The sequence below is a fragment of the Panthera leo genome, chromosome C1 (assembly GCF_018350215.1).
Source record: "Panthera leo isolate Ple1 chromosome C1, P.leo_Ple1_pat1.1, whole genome shotgun sequence".
Classification (NCBI taxonomy): Eukaryota; Metazoa; Chordata; class Mammalia; order Carnivora; family Felidae; genus Panthera; species Panthera leo.
Window position 1 is genome coordinate 174,421,389 of NC_056686.1, and position 21,584 is coordinate 174,442,972.

General features: G+C 35.6%; 1 protein-coding gene across 6 annotated transcripts in view; it reads left to right on the forward strand.

The window, feature by feature from the left end:
• Nucleotides 1-21,584, forward strand: part of GULP1 (GULP PTB domain containing engulfment adaptor 1) — a 273,910-nt gene that overhangs the window by 67,195 nt on the left and 185,131 nt on the right. The gene's annotated exons all lie outside the window — the stretch shown is intronic.

Here is a 21,584-nt window from a genome sequence, read left to right on the forward strand (position 1 = left end):
TGAAGCTGAAAACTAAACTATCCCCAAATTTGTCTGATTTCCTACTCATTTTCCACTGAAAACTAAATTTAGGGTTAATGAATGTTAGTATTTTTTGAGGTGATTGAAAAAAGGGCAGAAACAATATATTTATCTTCAACAATAATCATAGGATACTAAAAATATATGTGAGAAAAGCTATAAAATTGCAAATAATTAAAAATAATGTGTATATGTGTTCCATGGTTGCTTTTCCAGTATTTTCTTATTTCCTTAAAAATTGTGGTAAAAATAAAAGACTAGTTTTTAGGAGACAGACAAATTTTAATGATGCCAGAATAGAATTTGTACATTATGAAATTTAAGACTAATTCTTACACAGTGTTTCATATGAAAAAATTAAAGAAAAATAAGCTTATTTCAAATACTAATTATGTTTGAGACCATCCTCTGTGATACTGATTAGTTTAATTAAAAGCACAAACATTGGCTATCCATTTCTTTTTTTTTTTTTATGTTTATTTATTCTTGAGAGAGAGAGGTAGAGAGCAAGCAGGGGAGGGGCAGAGAGAGAGGGAAATAGAATCTCAAGCAGGCTCCACACCGTCAGCATGGAGCCCAATGCAGGGCTCAAGCTTGCAAACCATGAGATCGTGACCTGAGCCAAAGTCAAGTCGGACGCTTAACCGACCGAGCCAACCAGGCGCCCCTAGCCAGCCATTTCTCATCAGAAAACGTCAAGTAATTGACACATTAAAAAATATGTAACAGTCCAGGATCTTCATTATATAGTGGGTAATGGAGTCAACTGTATTCTTTTAGCTTTTAGATTCTTTTTGAGAAGAAAACCAAAAATTCCTTTTGATATTTTTTAAAATGCCAAGATAATTATAAGACAGTTATATAGAAGTTTTGGAAGCTTTATCAATTACAATTTTCTTCATAGATAAATTTAGTATTTTAAATTGGATTTGGATGACAAAGAAATACACAAAATCGTCAGATACGTATCTCGAAGTATCTATAAACTGATATGCTACTATCCTACTCTCACTTCCTTATCTAGTTTTTCACATTAATTTATTCCTTTAACAGATAGTATTGAGTTACAGTTTTATGTCAGGCACTATACCAAATGTTGGAGATACAGCGGTGACGAAAACAGATATAGTCCTACTAATTAGTTAGGCTGTCGAGTGATACATGCTATGAAGGAGAAATGAATTGTATGATTGTGTTTAACCATCCTTAAAATGAGAATAAGAACACTGCAATAAGCTATTATCTGCTAACTCACAGTATCTATATAACTAAACCAAATGTTTGGAATCTTTTTTTTCTTCTAGTAGGTGATAATGCATAATCATGCATTTTCGTTTGTCATGTTTGCTTCATGCTTGTACAGCCTGCAAAGTCAAAGCCTTTAAATGGGTTGTGATCAAATTCATCTCATGGAAGAAGGTGTGTCATTGTATTTTTTTTCTTTAGTAAAAGTGGTTGCTTAATCAGTATCAATATAAGAGCAGGATGAATTAAAAAATGATGCTCATTTACCACTAACTTTAACTTTCCTGAAGAGAAGAAGGTGACAGACCTAAAATGGTCAACTGTTCTTTTTCCTTACAATTTTCAAAAGAAACAGTTTTGGTTTTCCGTATGACCTTAGCAATACCACGAGACTTAGAAAAGTGAATTCAGTTTGAGATGTTGCTTATACAATGGTAAACTTCAGGAACTGTGCAAGGTGATATATCAGAGTCATTATCCCAGAGAGGAAAAAATAAGTAACAAATAGATTAGGAAGAAAGTGGGAAGCTAGCTAACCATAGAGGCTTTCATTGTTTATTTTGTGATTGTTCCATTTTTTATGACCATAGTTACTTTAAAAACGTCGTGATTATCAAGACTTGTTGACATTTTGTAATGAGAATGTGAACACCTTGGTGCTGGGAATGTTATTTCCCCAAGGGGAAATTTCCCCCAGAGGACACTCTGCTGCCTCTTGATCTCCAATTCTCTTTGACCGACATCCTATGGTTAGTGCCTCACTAGTGCACTTTGATGATTTTACCCAGTTCATTCTCAGGTCCTCTGGTTATAATCTTATAGACAGTGTGACTCATGACTAAAACGAATGTATTCTGGCCCAAATACTCTGAACTGCTAATAATTTTCAAGCAGAAAGATCTTCAATCACAACCTAAAAGGTCTACATCTACTTAGCATAGCTTTTAAAGAGTCCCAGTTGAGCATCATAGACAACTTCATGCCTTCCTTTAACACTGATTTTCAAGCAGTGACAATCTCCACTACTAGCTGAAGAACTACTTGAAGCATTCCAAGGTTTTTATCACTTTCTGGCACCAAATCTTATATGTCTCAAGGAGTGGAAAGCCCTTTGGCAGAAGAGCTGCTTCTACCTGTGAAGCTTTGTTCTGATTTCTTGAGAGGAAGATTGATTTAATTATTAATATTGACTAAGTCAGTGGTGAGCCTTTTGGTTTTTGGTTAGGTCACAGTGTGCACAGTGTTTGGTCCCAGTACCCTTGACAGTGCTCTGATGGGATGCTAGAGGAAGACATTAAGTAGAAACATTTGGCTGTTGTTTTTGGAAGGATAGGAAGGCATGACATACTTTAGTGCAAGGCAATCAAACACAAACTACCTTCTAGAAATTTTATTGTGGAAGTTGATATTTCATTTTATTATTCAGTTATAAAAATTGAAAGGTAAGTAGCTGAAATAACAGTTTTGGATTTAATATATCATGAGTAGTTTACTTACCATACAACTGGAGGCTGTTATCATGCAACATAATCATAAAATACAGCTCCTCTTCTATGGTGGCATAAACTTGAAAACTTAATTATTTCCTCCCCAAAATTGGCAATTTAAAGCACCCTAAAATGCCACTGCACTGTGGAATATTAAGCAGATGACATTTACAGATATTGTGACAATTAGATATAAAGTACTAAATACTATATGCAGTACTCCATATATGTTCTGCTTTGTAAATGCATTTGATAGGAAGTAGGTGTGTACATCTATGTAAATCATTCACTCATCCATTCACCTATTCTGTCCCCGGCATCTTTCTGTCGAGTTATTTTTAAGAAACACTGGTGCCTATGCCTAGTCCCAGGCAATTTAAATTAGAAATGAATAACAAATGTATTTGTACATTTTAAAATCTCTTAGTGTGTTTCTAATATACAAGTGGATTTGAAAACCATGTTTTTTAGTAGGAAGGAAGGTAAGACCTCATTTCTTACTTTAGTGAAGAAAACAATAACAAATGATGAAATTTTAAACTACTGATAAGCACTAGAAAGGAAAATAAAGCAGGATAAGAGGAGAGGGGATGGCAACATGGGGAATTATTATAGAACAGTAGTCAAGGAATGAACACCTCTTAGATGTGGTGACATTTGAACAGAAGCTCGAATGATGGAAAGGCGCATGAACTATGTGCAGGTGTAGGAAAACGGCTCAAGTAAAGACCCTAAGGTAGGAGTGATCATCTGTATGTCTTGTTTGAGGCAGAGCAGGAAGACTTATGTGGATGGAATGTAGGAGGAAGGAGGGAGGGGAAGATAGATGAGAGAGAGAGAGAGGGAGAGAGAGAGAGAGAGAGGGAGAGAGAGAGGGAGAGAGTGTGAGTGGGGCAGGGGCAGAGAGAGAGGGAGACACAGAATCCGAAGCAGGCTCCAGGTTGAGCTGTCAGCACAGAGCCTGATGCAGGGCTCAAACTCAGGAACCGTGAGATCATGACCTGAGCCAAAGTCAGACGCCTAACCGACTGAGCCACCCAGGTGCCCCGAGGCACATTTCTTTTAGGAAGATGTACATGTCATTTATGTTCAATAAAATTTTTTCTTAATTCCAAGGGACCTTGAACAATACCTAGTTTCCATCATGATTGCCTACCTTTCCAAATTTAATTCTATTTCCTTCTTAATGACAAAATGTTTTTTATGAATAAAGATATATATATATATGTGTGTGTGTGTGTATATATATATACATATATACATATATATAGAGAGAGAGTGTGTGTGAGTCAGCTCAACTTTAAAAAATAAAAATTACTTCATGGCTTCTTTATGAACCTACATTTATAAGCTCATAACTACTGTATGTCAGATCCTTCTGCATTTCAGTCAAGAATTTAGTTGTAATAATTGACTCATTTTCTGGAAATAAAATTGGTATTTCCTTATTTTTCTGAGAATTAGGAATAAAACTCTGCAGATACTCCATGAGAAAGTGCTTTCTTGATGAATGAAATAAGGAATCATGATAATCTTTGGGAGCTTCCACGTACATAATAATAAATTAAAAACATGAGAAATACCACAGTAAAAACATTGTTTAAATCTATTTATCCAACTGTTTTCCAAACATATTTGACTTACTTGACTATAGAACCGTTTTGTGTGTGTGTGTGTGTGTGTGTGTGTGTGTGTGTGAGAGAGAGAGAGAGAGAGAGAGAGAGAGAGAGAGAGAGAGAGAAACTTCATATTTCATAGAACTAGTGTTTCTCAGAATTCATTTTGAGAAACACTGTTCCACATAAGTAGCTGACTTTTATTTTTGCAAGTGGTATTATTGCTGTTGCTTTACTCACCTGCCGATGTTTATAAACAAAACACAACAGAGGAAGACTTACAATTCTTTTTGACACTGAACAGATGTGAAGTTTATTCCCTTATTAGTGCCCGCAGGACTTACAAATAAACCTGTTAATCGTTTGTTGCTTGTTCTTCTAAAGTCTTAAATTTAATTCATAGATAACTTCAGGCTTTTCACAAAAAGAGTAGCTGCAGTTCTCCTAGCCATGTGCCAAGATATTAAATGGTTGTATTTCTTTCATAAGCCCCTGAGCATTAAAGAGCATGGATTTCTTCTCTTTATTTCTTCCTCTATTTCCTGATTTAGAAGTCTGATAGGTAATACTGGCCAAGAGAGTAGAATATTCTTTGCAAAGCAGCTTTTCCCATCAAATATATAAAACTTGAAGCATGTGGAGAACTATTACCAGTTACTTCTAACCAGTTAAAGTGAATAGAATACAGAAAAGGAAACCCAGGCCTAATGGGAGGTGGGTTCTGTCTTATAATGATTTAAAAAACATGGACTGTAAAGACAGGTGACAATATAGCTGTCTAAATTATTGGAAAGCACTTCTCACTCTTAATTTCCCAGGAGCTTTGGAAATATTACATTTTGAAAAATATCTGCTTCCTAATTCTCCATATCTTTTGTATTAGTTTCATTAAAATTGTTGTTTTCTTCTAGAAAACATTGCTTTTGTCAGTTTGTAAGAATTCAGAATTACATCATTTAATTGCCTTTGGTGTGTTCAAGTGTTCGTTTTATACCTTTGATATACCAATACTAGGGGAAGGGAAGTTGCCTCAGCTGTAGGTCAGATAGTTGAGTTCCACTGGGTAGACAGAAGCCTAGTGTCCAAGGTTACCTTAGACTACCCCTAGTACTGGTATATCCAATACCTTTGGTATACCAATTATACCTTTTATGCCAATTATAGTATGTCTCCATGTGTGACATTTCTAGTCTGTAAAAGATACTCCGTGTGGATTTGTAGGCTCTGTGCAATAACTTTGTGGTCACTTGGGGAATGGAGTCCGGTGGACAGGAATTATCAAAGTAATGGATATACATCAAGGGATGGTTGACCTAGAGTTGAGTTTAGGATGTTGGCAGGGACTGAATTATGGAGGAGTATATCCTGAAAATTCCAAGGAAGGAAGCACTGAAGGATGGCTAATAGGCAGGTGACAGAATCAAGATTAGCATTTCTGAGCTACCGCTGCCAGAGGGTAGAACAAGGACTGGGAGAGACCGTGTAAGTAAGGAGAGTTAGTCTGCTTGCCCAGGGCAAGGGTAATTCGTGTCTGGCAGTAGACTAAAGAAGATGGAATAGGTTCTAGAGCTCTTTTAAAAGGAAAATGCCCAAGATGTGTTGACAGGGGATAGAGAGTTGAGTAGAGGAAAGAAATGTGATGTAACTTGAAAAGTCGTTAGCATTTTCCTAGGTCAGAAATTTGGAAGTGGAGCGGCTTTGGCAGTCATGAAGATAAGGACTTACTTAGACATGTCTACTTTGTGACACTTTTGGGTGCTGACCAGTGGCAATGGTCTTGCCAGTCCTACCTCACGTGCTTATGTTATATTGAATTTTAGAGATTGTGTCCAATGACATATCAAATCTAATATTGCAATTTTTCCAAAGGTATATCAGAATCTTCAATTTACATGCAGTGGGCTTAGTGGTAGTATATGCTGTCACTACTGTATCATCTGTCCCATTTAGAACCAGCTGAGCTCTCTCTGTTGTTGCTGAGGAGAATCATTTACTATAGTTAAATAAGTAAATGCTTGCTTCCTATCCAATCACCCTGCTTACAGTGTTCAACTAATAGGAAGCTCTTTGATAATTCAATGCTTGCAAATCCCAGGGAAAGCCCTTGTTGATCTTCCGTGTGAGGGTTCAAGTTTCTGTTACATGGAGGGGGCCATGGTCACACTGAGACCATTTCCTGATCCCCAGGATTACCCAGGTTACTTACTGGGACAGAAATGTCTGTGGAGAGAATTCACAGTGGACAGTAAAGATTTTACATTCCAAGCAGCACGTTCAGAGTACCAGGCTCATTGTACTATGCCCTCAGCATTGGCATTTGTGTTCCAAAGAAGCCCAACTAATCTGAATGTTCTATCTCCAGGAAGTAGAAAAGAGAGATCACATATTTTTATTTGTTGTAGTAGCAAATGGACAATGATTTTACCTTTTTATGTCATGATAAATTTTCATTTGTATACGCAGCTAAATAGAGTACAGAATCCTTGAAGGTAGAGAATCTTGTTCATTGTGGTATCACTAGTGTCTAGACATATCCCTGACATTCGTTATATATTGGTTACATGAATGGATATTAGTTACTGGAACAATATTTCTAGTTATTCTCTTAGCATTTGTCCAAGTCTGTGTGGATTGGCTAGGATGGATAGGGCAGGTGCAGGGAAGTTGCCTCAGCTGTAGATCAGATAGTTGAGTTCCACTGGGTAGACAGAAGCCTAGTGTCCAAGGTTACCTTAGACTACCCCTAGGCGCTTCTGAGGAAATATATTAGCTCCAGGATTCAGGATGAAGCAACAGGAAGCTTTAGCTCGTGGGTATGGCATAGCATAGAGAGGCAGATGGCATTTAATATGTAGACACCTGGGGCTTTCACAGGTGTTCTTTTGCAGTCCTGGTCTGCCCATGCCAGTGAGTGGGATTTATTGGTCAAGTTTTTGTTCTGGAGGGAAAGTATAACAAAAGTGAGATATTATCGTGGGAACTCAGAAACAGGCACCAAGATAGCAATGGCTAAAGCCCACAGGAGAGTTCCACAATTAGGAACGTGAGCATCTGCATCCTTCTATCAGAATAGGTGGCTTGAGGAGGGAGGAGGTTAACAGTTCTGGGTCATTTCAGCCAGCAAGGAGAGTGATAGAGATCGCTGAATGAAAAATGGAAAAGCCTAGGTGCCCTGGCTGTAGGATGGGTGGGTATGTGAAGCCTGAGAATAAGGATGTGGTGATGCTCCATGGGTGCGCTTGTAACTATGAGTCCTCTGCCTCCTTTCTCCTTCTCAGTGTCCCTTCCCTTCCCTTCCCTTCCCTTCCCTATCCCTTCCCTATCCCTTCCCTTCCCCTCCCTTCCCTATCCTTTCCCTTACTCCTTTCTACAGCATATCCTTCCCTCTTTTCTCTTTCAGTGGTCCCTTTCCCTTCTTCTTCCAGCTATAGGGTATGATTTTGTAAGTATGATAAAAATTCTGTACCTAATATTTTATAATCCAGGAAAAGAAAATCTAATATATAACTGAGAATAATCTAGGAAAAATGGCTGGACTTTCTTTGTGTTGAGGGATCCATAGAATTGAAAAGTGTCTTTTTTCTGCTCTATTGATAGAGTCTATGAATACATTTTTTAATTTAGCCTTGAGTTAAAAAAAACACACACAAAGTGTTTTAAGCACAAGAAAGAAAATAAAGAAGCTGTAGATAAATTATGTTTGCTTTATTGTTCTTGTGAAGAAAGAGAAACATCATAGCACAGGTTTGTTTGTTTGTTTGTTTTTGTTTTTGAATTAGCTGTAGGAGAACAGATGTCGACAAATGAAGACCATATTTTCTTTTTTGGAGATGTATACAAATGAAGACCATATTTTCTTGTTTAGAGAGTATGCTTTTTTCAGTGACTTGAGATCCCTAACAAATTTGTGTGACCTTTTTTTTTTCTTTTTCCATTGGATTAGTATGATTTTTCAGAGTGTACTAATTTGATAAAGTAAAAATATTATTTTTACAATGTTGTATATGATGTTTTGTTCATTTGTGGTTTTAAAACTGGTGCCCTAGGTGGATATTGAGACCAGACAGAAGAGATGATGTTAGATTCTTTTGAGGCAAGGAAAAAGACTCACTCGGGTTACCTCAGTAAGGTTGAGTAATGAAGAAGACAGGAATCCTGTCTACATGTCTGAACCCAGCGACCCAGGGAACACAGGGAAAATGGACTGCTATTCAGAAATAGGAAATAAACAGGGCAGCTCTGATCCATTCCTTCTTGCCCCCTACTTGACAGAGTTGATTCTCTGCCATTGGGAAGATGTAGCTCCCTTCTGTCTTTGCTTATCTGCTGCTACCAACATTCTCTCTTTCTACATACTATTTCTTTACCTTCTTCTGACTCAGTTTCTGGTCACCCATCATCATTATTCTTCATGACTGCTACTGCCTGTTATCATCTATAAAGCATCTTCTCCCTAGGTGTCTTGTTTTCTGCTCCAGTTACAAATAGTCTGATTGTCTTCCACGTCAGAATTCAGAATGTGGAGCATGTTCTTGGTCAGGGTAATCCACTGTTGCTTTGTTTAGGTGCAGCTTTGGCACGAGGTCCCCACTTTAGCCTTAGATGATCTAGTCTTAGCTCAGGTGCTGAGTCTAGTCTCCTCAAAGGGAAAGGGTTATGCTGAGTGCCTTGAGGTAGATTTTCCCTCCAGCAGGAGGCTGAGGGCAGGACTGTTATAGATGGGATTTATAGGCATGGCAGGCATTTGGAGAGCAATAGATGGTTAGTTTGAGTGTAGTGAGAAATTACTTTGGCACAAGGAGTGTAGCAATTGGAGGACACCCCCTGCTGCTCATAGTTGACTTCTGTGTGTTTTTGCCTTGATAAAGCAATGGATGAATGAGAAATAATTGTTCCTCACTTAGTTTCCTTGGATCTCATTGTATATTTTATTTGTCACTTCCCTCATTTACTTCACAAATTTTCCTCTCAATTTAATTTTTGTTTACTACTTTTTGGGCTATTTTAAACTATAGGTGGGACTTGAAACTATATAAACAAGGAGTTAAACTTACTTTGATAAAGGTGACATCTATAAGTTTGTAAGGCTCTTTCAGTTTTAAAAAGTGATAAAGATTGCATCCCAGAGTATCCTTGTCTCGAGTATGTTAATTCTCTGCAAAATCCTCCTGAGTAGGTACTCAAAAGACTACACAGGTAACACTGGTAAAAAAGCAGAATTAGAGATTCTAAAATGTGAGACATGTTGTCTTTAAATTTATGTGCTTTTAAAAGTAGGTGCTGCTTCTATTTAACTGTGACTGTATGTATGTGTGTTTTATTATCGTTGTTTTTGCTCGTTTGTTTGATTTTAGCCAAGGTAGAGCTTGATGACCTAAGATTTTTCTCTCTTCCAGCCCTCCTTTGCCTTTTTTCCACCAACTCCTTCCCGAGTATCTATTGAGCATTTACTATGTACCAGGCACAAAGAAAGTGATGAATTTTTGTCTAATTCAGATATACAGTAGGCCTCTGATTGCTGTGCTTATAATTCAGCTGGCAAGATGTAAGTAGGTTGAATAGGACAGTTTCCTTGATTAGACAGCAATTTTCATTGGTGTACAAGCATCTGATATATTTTTCAGACTTCACACTGTGTCTGTTTTCTTCTGGAGTAGGTTTTCTTGGCAGGTACTAATAGAAAAAAATAAACTTCATTATTTCATTTGGCAGTGAGAAATCCATTGCTTAGAATAGTTTTCTCACATGAGCTTGCTTTAGCCATAATGGGTGAGAGTTTTTCTTAAACAGTGTTATCAATAGACACAGTTTGGAAAAAAAAAAGGTGAAAATAGTACACGGGATGATGTTGGCATGCAAACTAGAGGGTTATCCTCTAGGGGTGAAAAGGAAATATAAAGAGTCAGAATTCCTGCGTTGTGGTCTTGTCTCTGATGCTTCTAATTCCTCTCTCAATATTGATTTGCTTTTTGGTAAAAGAAGGGCCCTAGTATGGGATGGGGTTGTTTTGAAAATAAGATGCCGCTATAATAGTGGACACATTTTGCAAAGTTCAGAGAAAGTTACAGATTTATCGTCATCAGCACTGAACTAGTTTGACTAGATTACTTAGACACTATTATTATTATTATTATTATTATTATTATTATTTAGACATTAAGCTAAGATGCAAGTGCTTAATAATAGGATGACATCTATTTTAGCATTGATAACAGCAAGGTATAGTTTGTACACATGCCTGATTCCTCTGCTAGATTAGAAGCTTTGCTTTTGCGTCCCCAGTGTGCAGCACTGAGCAGGCATTTGGTAATGTTCATTAGATGAGTAAAGCTGGACAGAGAAGAGGAAGGAGCATATTCACAATACCACAATCTGTTTATTATAAACTAGCAAAGTAGTTTTCAGTTATATTTTAGAGAGAGAGGTAAGTCTATCACACAGGTAGCTAGGTCATTGTTTCCCTTTGCCTCATTGAGGTTGGAAGGTGTTTTTGTTCTTTTCATTTCACTTTTTTTTCCTTTTTTTCTTTTTTTTGCTGAAAATGGTTATAGCACAACAGAGAGGATGTGCTCTTGGTAATATGATCTTTAGTAACTCTATGGAATAAAGTCTCCATTGTCTGAAAATGTACTGTACTGATTCTAATGTTTCTATTTTAACTGTTATCATGCATAGCAAAGACGTAAACTCTAGTTTGCCTAGTGTTACCCAGTCGTGAATTTTCCAGAGAAGAGACCTGCTATGGCTAACATTAGTACTTTCCACTTAATAGAGTCAGAGCATTTTGAAACCTGCTTTTTTGATCATTTACTTCTTTTAACTACTCAGAGCTTGGAAATTAGATCTACTTCGTATTACATGATCTTCTTTCTTCTATGGCTCAGTGTTGAATTCTTTCAAAAAAAATTTTTTTTAACATTTATTCATTTTTGAGAGACAGAGAGTGAGTGGGGAGGGGCAGAGAGAGAGGGAGACACAGAATCTGAAGCAGGCTTCAAGCTCTGAGCTGTCAGTACAGAGCCCAGCACAGAGCCCTACAAGTGGTTCCGACTCACGAACTGTGAGATCCAAAGTCAGATGCTTAACCCACTGAGCCACCCAGGCACCTGGGCTCAGTGTTGAGTTCTTATGAAACAACTTTGCAGAAACTTTATTTGCAAGTGTGGACTCTGACATCACTTATTGGAAAAGGGGAATTTGGTTGTAACATTTACCTTTTTTTTTTTTTTTTTTTTTAGCACAAGTTATAACTTCTCCTGGAATGCATCTTTTTTGGCTAGTAACATGATCTCATATTTGTATAGTACTTTAAACTTTTGAAAGTGCTTTTCTAGGTAACTCCTTTGAAAATACCCCCAGGAGAGAGGAAGCCTATGTATTATTAGCATCATGTTTCAAGTACTCTGTAGGTTACTTTGACCTGACTTAAATATAAAATATTTGTCAAAAGAAATTAGACTTGACCTAATTATGATGGCATTTCTACACTTTTTATTATTCTGATAAATCTGTGAAGAAAGAAAAGGCTTGTTGTCTGTATGCTAAACCATATCATTGGGTTCTGGAACTTTGGGAGATTAGGCTCAAAGGAAGTGATTGCAATCTTCTTTGCTCACAGATCGGAAACTCTTCATTTATCACAGAGTAATTGAAGAATACATGAAAAATTAGAGATCTCTTTGATGTTTTGTCAAGATAGAAATAACTCCCTACTGATAAGGAAAATGTGTAAGACAGGAGGGTGAAGAGGTAGACGTTCATAGGTTGGGTAAATATAATGCTTGTTCATTTTAAGTACTTTATATATTCATTTTATAGCATAAACTGTATCCTGTAAGGTTGGGGAAAGGATGATTCAAATATATATTTATAATCTATGACCTCTTTCTTCAATGATTATTGAATTCTCTTTAGATGGGGCTGAAGTCTAAAAGAGTAGGGGAGAGGAGAATGGAGAAGAAAATTCTAGGGAAGATCCGGTACCTTTGAGGAATAATGATTATTCATATGGCATATTACGTTTGAACCTATTTAAGAAAAAAGGAAAGTGGTCGTGTTTTTTTTTGTTTTTTTTCTTTTTACAAAGGAACAGTGAAGAAAAATGAGCTTTAGTAAACTAAACTTTATAGCTGACATGTATTTCTTGGTGCCTTATGATATGTGCATTGAATCTTCAAACATAAATTGCAAAATTTTTTTAAATGTTTTTTTATTTTTGAGAGAGAGCAAGCCAGCACGAGGTGGGGAAGGGGTGGAGAGAGGGAGACACAGAATCAGAAGCAGACTCCAGGCTCTGAGCTGTCAGCACAGAGCCCGATGTGGCACTCAAACCTGTGAACCACAAAATCATGACCTGAGCCAAAGTTGGATGCTTAACTAACTGAGTCACCCAGGCACCCGGAAACATAAATTGTGAAATTTAAACCCAGGAATCTGATATAACCTTATTAAGTCTCTTATAAAATAAAGTTGGGTTTATTTTTCCAACTTTGTAAACACTGATAGCTCATCTTTATTTTTAATAGGCCATTCAGATATTACATAGTAGATATCAGATACTCATCAGAGAGTGAAAAGCTTATGTTAAAGGTCCAGGTGTCCATAAATAATTGCTCTAGAAACTTCTATGACCAGTTAGTAAGGCACAAGAGATTTACTTAGTTGTTGTCTTTGTGAGAAGCTCCAAAGAAATAAGAAAGTGCCTTATTAGAGTAGAATCAGGCAAGAATAATTCTGGTCAGCTGCTAATAAGGTCTTTATTTGCTTCGATGTAAAATGTAACATTGATTCATCAGGAATGAAGAAATATTATTTATCCTGTGTAATGTTTTAAATTAATAAATGCTCTACATCACCTATTGCATATCAGACTTATAAAGTTGTTCACATGTATCCTGAATCTGTTTGTTTACCAGTTGTATAAATCAATCACATATATGCTGTCTTCAGTAGAAGTTAAGATGTGATTAATATGATGCTCCAGTCAAAATTTAATGAAAGGTTATAGGATTTCATTTTTTAAGAAAACACAAACATTTTAAAGTATATGATTTCTGCCCTCCTAATTCTTAAAAATCTTCTCAATCTACATGTTTTTTCAGCCTCTAACAATAGTAGATGTCTTCAAAATACCAAAAGAGTAACTGAATAACAATTTTGTAGAAAATTTTATTTTTTTCCAGTGTAGATTTCAGTTATCTGACCTATTATTATTTCATACCGTGAGCTTAATTTAGAGAAAGTCACATAAAAATTCAATAAAATGTATATTATACATTAGTAAATAGCATATATTCAAGAGTGATCATTTGGTTGAACTTGAGAGAAAATCAATAATAATTCAGTGAAAACAAAATATATACCTGTTATAATTTAAAGTTGTAGAGTGATGCTTCAGGCAAGGCTGAATCTAGGCACTCAGATATTTATTTCTCTCTCATAGTTGTTTTCCACTGAGTTGCATTCATTTTAAGGTATAAAAGCTGAGGACAAAATAGCAATCAGGCTTTCAATCCTCAAATTAAGTAACTCAAGTGGAAAGGGATTACTTCTTTCTAAATAGTTTTAGAAACAGGTGCTGACTTAATTTTCCTTGTTTTAACATAGTGCACATTTCCATTCCTGAATAATTAGACTCATAATTATGACTAGGGGCATGGAACTCTCAGTGGCCAGGCTTGGAACTAACTGTAGAGTCACCCTCAATCAAACATAACTACCAGGAAAAAAGTGAAGTGTAGGTCTGCAGAGAAGACCCAGGGTGCCATTAGGAGAATGTGTTTTATTTTGTTTTGTTTTGTTTTGTTTTGTTTTGTTTTGTTTTGTTTTGTCTTGTTTTGTTTTTCAAGGGGAGGTGGTGGCAGGAAACCACAATGTATGTATATACTAAATTAAATGAAGAATGAAATGTATACTGTTATGTGAAAATACTGTTATGAGCAAATGAACAGCAGTTTAAAATGGCACACTAATATTTCATTGTAGAGCAAAATTCATTGTAGATCACTGCAAAATCTTGATACTGAAATGTTTGATTGCTGAAGAAAGGCCTTGAAACACAATCAACATATGAAAGACTTGTGATGATAGGATATCAAAGACAATTTCCTCATCTGTAAAATAGTAATTGTTTAGTTAACAGTAAATACATGTATATACTTTTTAAATGCTGAATTATATTGAAACAGAAGGTTTTCCAGATTTTATTGAATAGTGTTTGTATAATTTAAGCTAATTACATCCAATTATGGTGATACTGCAATTAATTTAGAGTAGAGACAGGATGAATGAAACTCTCCTCCCCACCCCCCCACCTAAACTGTGGGAAATTGGAACACTGAATTACAGCTCACCGAAATTTGCCTTTAAATACAAGACATACTTCATAGATATTAACATGAAAAAATTAAACTCCACGGGACTGGAAAAATTAAACTAATGACTTTTTATGTAATCCAAGTTAATGAATGTTTTCTGCCCCAATTTTTCATTAAGGAAATCAACCACAGTTTCTTGGTTTCCTTTATTTGAACAGCCTCTATTGTGTGGCTACTTACAAAAATGCTTAATAAGAGCTTTTATTGAATAGGTGCTCTATTTCCACCAACACTGAAATATAATTACATAGTTTTACAGCTTTTTTTTTTTTAGTAATAAAAGGTTTTTCAAAAATTAAGAATTGCTTTTAGCATAGGTGTTTTATAAATATTTTCTTCAGTTACTTGGATATGTTTTAATATATTAAAATACCACAGGAAAGAAGAGTGACTCATAATTTTGTTTTCTGAGATAAAAGAAGGAAGAAGAGTGCAGAGAAAGTAAGATGGAAGAAAGGAGGGAAGAAAGAAGGACAGAAGGAAGGAGCTTAAAATATAGAGAATAGGGGAGCCTGGGTGGCACAGCTAAGTGTCTGACTTGTTCTCAGCTCTGGTCATGATCTTGCGGTTTGTGAGTTCGAGCCCCACATCAGGCTCTGTGCTGATGGCACCGAGCCTGTTTGGGATCCTGTCTGTCCTTCTCTCTGCCTCTACCCCACTTGTGACCTCTCTTTCTCTCTGTCAAAATAAGAAAACTTTAAAAATTAAAAATAAATAAATAAAATATGGAGAATATTTGGAAAAAATTCCATTCTTAGAGAACTTGGTGCTGAAATTCATATTTGCAGTGTTTTAGAAATAATCCTAGTATTAGAACTAAATAAGATAATTAAAAATTTGAAATGAATTAAATCTGTAAAATGTATTAGACAAATATAACAATTAATTAAATAAAATTCTTTGATTCCTTTGATAATGATTACCTGCTTTGATGCTTTTGTATCAGTTCATAGCTAAGGTCTTAATGTAAGGAGCTAGCCATTTACCAGGTAAAATATATAGCTGACATTAAGTGAAGCTGAAAACCAACCTTTCCCTTTAAGGGAATAAAAAGTTGTGAGGTCCTGAGACATATATTGTTATAAAAATCTCAAAAAACCTCATCAAAATATAAAAATAAAAAAGCACACAAAAAAGAAGATACAAATTATAGAATAAATATTTAATAAGTTAAACACATAAAAGTTGTACTTCACTTATAGTTAAAGAACTATACATTTTAGAAAAAAAATTTTTGATAACCAAATTGTCAAAAGAGAAAGAAAAAATCATTGCTGGAAAAGATGGTTGAAATTAGCAATATCATCTGCTATTGGTGGAAGTCTATGTTGGTACATCTTTCTAGAAAACAACTAGGTGATATGTATGAAAATGCCTGAAAAGTCAAATACTTTTTGAACTAATAATTTCACTTTTAGGAAGTCATAATGAAGCAATAATTTGAGATGAACACACATATTTATGTACAAAGGTATGTATCGCAGTTTTATTTGTAATATCAAAGAACAGAATTTCTAAACAGTTCAGCAAAAGTAATAATAATTATTGTGAATTACTAAGTCCTATTTTTATGTGCCAGACATATGATTACTGCTGTGTATGCAATATCTCATTTATTTCTTTCTAAGTTCATGTGAAGTATAGTTTGTGTTTATTCATTAATTTACCCACCACTGTGTTTGTAATAGACCAGGTTTCCTTGGTGTAACTCACCTTCATCATGTGGAGTAGTCATGTGATTTAGGAGAATTGACCATATCTGTATCTTCAGGAATGCACTCTGGTTGGCCTAAGCTAATCAGTGATTCTACACCCCCTGTAATTGGTTACGGATGTACATGTCACTAATTGGCCCAAACCTAGTAAATCCGAGAACTTTTGATTACTGATTGAGAGAGAGTAACTTTCTCTCTTGTTTTTGGTCTGGCTTCCTTGCTCTTCTTTTTTCCTCATTCATTCAAACATTGCTCAGATTTCTATCCCTTTCCCAAGTCAAGTTTATTTTATTCTTGGAATTCCATTGCATTAAAACAAAAAAAACCAAAACTTTCTCTCCTGATATGAATTTCACTCCATCTGTCATACATCATTCATTAACTCAAGTCATGATTTTTTATTTATTATTTTTTTTTAATTTTAGAGAGAGGGTGAGAGTACCAGCTGGGGAGGAGGCAGAGGGAGGAAGGGAGGGAGGGAGGCAGAGAGAGAGAGAGAGAGAGAGAGAGAGAGAGAGAGAGAGAGACACAGAATCTTAAGCAGGCTCCAAGCTCAGTACAAAGTTCAACATGGGGCTCCATCCCAAAACCGTGGTGGGATCATGACCTGAGCCAAAATCAAGAGTTGGACACTTAACCCAGCTGAGTCACCCAGGCGCCCCAAGTCATGAATTTTTAACCTGTGACCTGTTGTCACTGTTTTGGATCCATCTTGTTTCTTGGGCTGTGTTTTTTCCATAAAAGGTTCTTAATATTTGAGAGATCAGAGTTTGTGAAAAGTTAATGTTAAAAAGGAGCAAAGGTTCTACCTTAACTTATTTAGACTGAAAAATATAATAACCAAAAGTTTCATGGAAACTTGATGTGGGTGTTCCACTCATTTCACCAGAAAGGGTGAATGACTTGATAATTGTTCTCCTACTTCTAATTAGGAAAATGTCCTGCTGATGACAGCTTCAAAGCACCTCTAAAAGTTTTATGTCAAATGCAGAGGAAAGAACTAGGTTGAATTTGTTTTTAAATTGGCAAATTTGAAATTGTTATTAATTCTGAAATAGTTTGTCATGTGTCATCTTCTGTCACTTTTTTCGTTCCATAATGAGAGCTGAGGATAGGGGAACTTAAAATGCACATGCAACAATAACAGGTGATGTGAATTCGTGGTCCAGACTGACATCTCTGAGAATAGGAAAGTCCAGGATCAGAGTTATCTTGGTCTTGCTGTTTCTACATAAATTAAACCTCAAGCACCATTCCAGTTTTACATCTTACAAATATGATTGCCTGGAGTCTGTTTCTGTTTTGCATTACCATTTAACAAATATATATAGATTTCTTTTTTTTCTTAAATTTTTATTTTATTTATTTATTTAATTATTTATTTATTTATTTATTTTAATGTTTATTTATTTTTGATAGAGACAGAGACAGAGCATGAACGGGGGAGGGGCAGAGAGAGAGGGAGACACAGAATCGGAAACAGGCTCCAGGCTCTGAGCTGTCGGCACAGAGCCCGACGCGGGGCTCGAACCCACGGACCGTGAGATCATGACCTGAGCCGAAGTTGGCCGCTTAACTGACTGAGCCACCCAGGCGCCCCATCTTTTTTTCTTACATTTTTAAAAAAATGTTTATTTATTTTTAAGAGAAGGAGAGAGAGCTCGAGCAGGGGAAGGGGGGGGGGGATGGGAAGAGAGAGAGGGGGACTGAGGATTCAAAGTGGGCTCGTTGCTGACAGTAGAGAGCCTGATGTGGGGCTCAAACTCACAAACCCTGAGATCATGACCTGAGCTGAAGTCAGACATTTAACTGACTGAGCCACCCAGACGCGTCAGTATACATAGATTTCTAAGAAGGAATTTCTTTGTCTCACCTTTTTCTCTTTCATGGTCTCCTGAGAGCCAGATTTTGTCATATGATCTTCCTAAAATACATATCTTCTTGCACCACTTCCCTGTTTTATCATAGTTCTACTATCATCTTTAGGGTAAAATCCAAATTTTACAACATGCCATTCAAAAGTCTTCCTGATATGGCCTTACTTTACTGCTAAAATTTCTCATAAAACAAGTCTATAAGCATTCTATTTTCAAGTCATATATACCTAACCACTTGCCTATCCTTGAAGGTGGCATGTTCTTTCTTATTCCTGTGGCTTTGCTTATGATGTTCCCTCTGCCAACTGTGGCTTTTCCACCTTCTTCACTGGACAGCTTCTAAACTGAAGGTTCACAGATTCCATCTTTTTTTAGGAGGACTTTCCCAAACATTCTCTATGTTTCTTTAGCACTTGACCTTGCCATTAACATAGTCCTTATCAATTGACAAATGCAAAGGAGGATGTGGACTTATTTTCTTCTCCCTAGTGATTGAGAGAATTGGGTATTCAGTAGGTGCTCAATGAATATTTGTTTAATGAACTAATTTTTCAGCTTTACATTCTTTGGAGCACAGGGGTATGGTTATGATTATATATATATATGTATACCACTGCCTCAGTGAAAAGACTGGTATAAACAAGAAATGATTGCCTCAAGCCACTATGACAGTAATCCCAAGTTACCATGTTTGTACCCTTTGCCTGGGGCATTAGAGTGAAAACAGTTGTGAAGACATCATTAAGAAAAGATTCTAAGACATTCGGACTAAGATGCTAAGGCATGCTAAGTCCTTTGGACTTTATCCAGAGGGTGATGTTGCCAGATTACTTGTTAGACTGATCATGGTTGACTGCTGGTGGGTTGGTGCGGATGTGCACTGGGCGAAGAAACAAAATGGAGTCTTTCATATTAAGTAGAATTGAAATTATTCTGATTTAGCTTCAAAATAAAGAAAATAATATAAGAGTGATTAAAGAAAATAAGAGTGATTAAAAATGCCAGATTTCTGGCTTGAACAATTAAAATAAAAGTTGTAGTATTTACTTAATTAAAAATCACAGGACAAAGAAAAAAGGAAGTCAGAGGCCAAGGACTCATTTTGTATATTTTAATTTAGATGCCCAAAAAGATAAAGATGAATATCCAGGAAAACTCTTTTTTTTTTTTTTTGCAACATTTTGCAAATTATTTTGAGATATTGCTAAATTCTTGGGGCTAGCTGTAAAAAGAAAAATAAGTAACAAAATGATTTTGAAACAGTTTTAAGAGCATGATAATGCTGGATTCTATTTCATTTGATGACAAGTAGAAATATGTGTTAGACTGACTTGTTTTATTGTGTAGGGAATATTTAAAGATACCATGTTGTATTAACAAATTGAAGCATCTAGTCATATTGCAAAGTTAGCAGTGTTAGTTTCTTAAATTAATACTGTTGGGAAAAATGAAGGTTCTGGTGAAGAAATGGTTTGCTTCACTTAATTTCATATACATCCTCATATTTCATGACACTATGCAATAAATGGTAGCAAAACAATATAAAATTGAGTGTATTATGTTCATACTAAAATTTTAAGAATCATTCAAATTAGAAACAAGATTTTGTATTTTAAAATAAAAATATGTTCAAAAGAACAACTCGTAAGTACATCTCATTTTTTGCAAGGATATTTTTAAATGCTCTTTATCTGCACAAGTTTAATCACATCAGACATAGAACAATAGATCCACTTCAGAATATATGTCATTTTCTTGCAAGAAGACAGATAAAAGTAGACACAAGTTCATTCTTGTTTTTTGATGTGGATATTTTAGTGCTCTTTTTCATTCTGTCACATTGCATAAAATATTCTAGGCTGAAAACATTTCCGCAGTAAGACTAGATTTCAGTCAATCTTAGAAAGAAATACAAGCTGTGGGGCTGTTAAATTGAATTAACCGTTTTAAGGAAAATGTTTACTTTGTATAATATTTTGGAATGAGATTTTTTTGAGCCATCTGGTTACTTATGTTATCTTGGGTGATTTCTTTCTTACTTATTTTCATAAGGCCAATATTTGCTCAAAATAAATACATTATGATTATACTCCAAAAGAACTAATTTTGTGTCCCCTTTTCTTCCTTCCCAAGACAAAAAAGAAAAATGATCTAGTCAGTCGCTTTGGAAATCATGACATAGTTTCATGGTTAACTTAGTTGTGTCATGTGTGAATTCTAAAGCTGGAGGTCGATAATGGATCCTTTACATTTTGAGGAAAGAGTAAATGAATTGTATCCTGCATATACCCTAAGATTCAGTAAATGCTTTGAGAATACCATATGGTTTAATAAATAATAGCATCATTGGATAGATACTTTTTTTCCACTAATACTATGGAATACGTATATATGGCCTTAAAATATACCATGCTCATATTTTAATTCAAATTGTACAATTGTTGTCTTTTGTGGTAGGTGTTGTTGACGGATCTGTCTATAATCCCATTCCTTTAGCATCTCCCAAACAAACTTATTTACTTGAATTATTACCTCAGAGTTTGCCTCCAGGGCTACCTAAATTAAGATCCTTTCTTTGTTTCTAAAGTTATATTAGAAAATGAAAAGGAATGGAGTCAACAAATAGAATTCTAAATAAAATTGTAGTTAAGAGGAAAAAAGATAGTGTTGAGAATATTCACATGGCTTAGATACAGAGAGGCAGAAATAAAGTGTTTGAGATGTGTCTTTAGTCTATAATTTGAAAAAGTCAAAAATACAGATTTGGCTTTACATGGTCTGTATCAAAGTTACGGGGGGAAGCAGTACAAAAGAGTGAGATACGTTTTTGTATTTTTGCTAAAACAAAACAAAAAGTTGTTTTAGCAAGAAGAGATACTATATTGTGAATATTTTTGCTAGTATTTGAATTTATATCAGAGGTATATTTGTTGACCAAATTAAGGGAAGACATAATTTCTGTTGCATCTGGAGAGACTTTTCCTTTCATCTGTTGGAATAAAAATGTAAAAATCTTAATCAGCTGCTGTCTGTTCTAGTTGAGTATGAGAATGAATAGGATAAGTTCTCTAAAAGCTTCTCCATGGCAGTTGAAGTGGAATGAAAGTTAAAATAGATCAGTGCTTTCTAAAATTCTGTTTCAACTTCTTAATCAGGGACAGAGTGTGCTCTTGGTTAATCTAATTAGCTGATAAGTGAAGGCCATAGCTGGGGCTAGCTGTGCAGCCTAAGGGAGGAGGGGTGTATT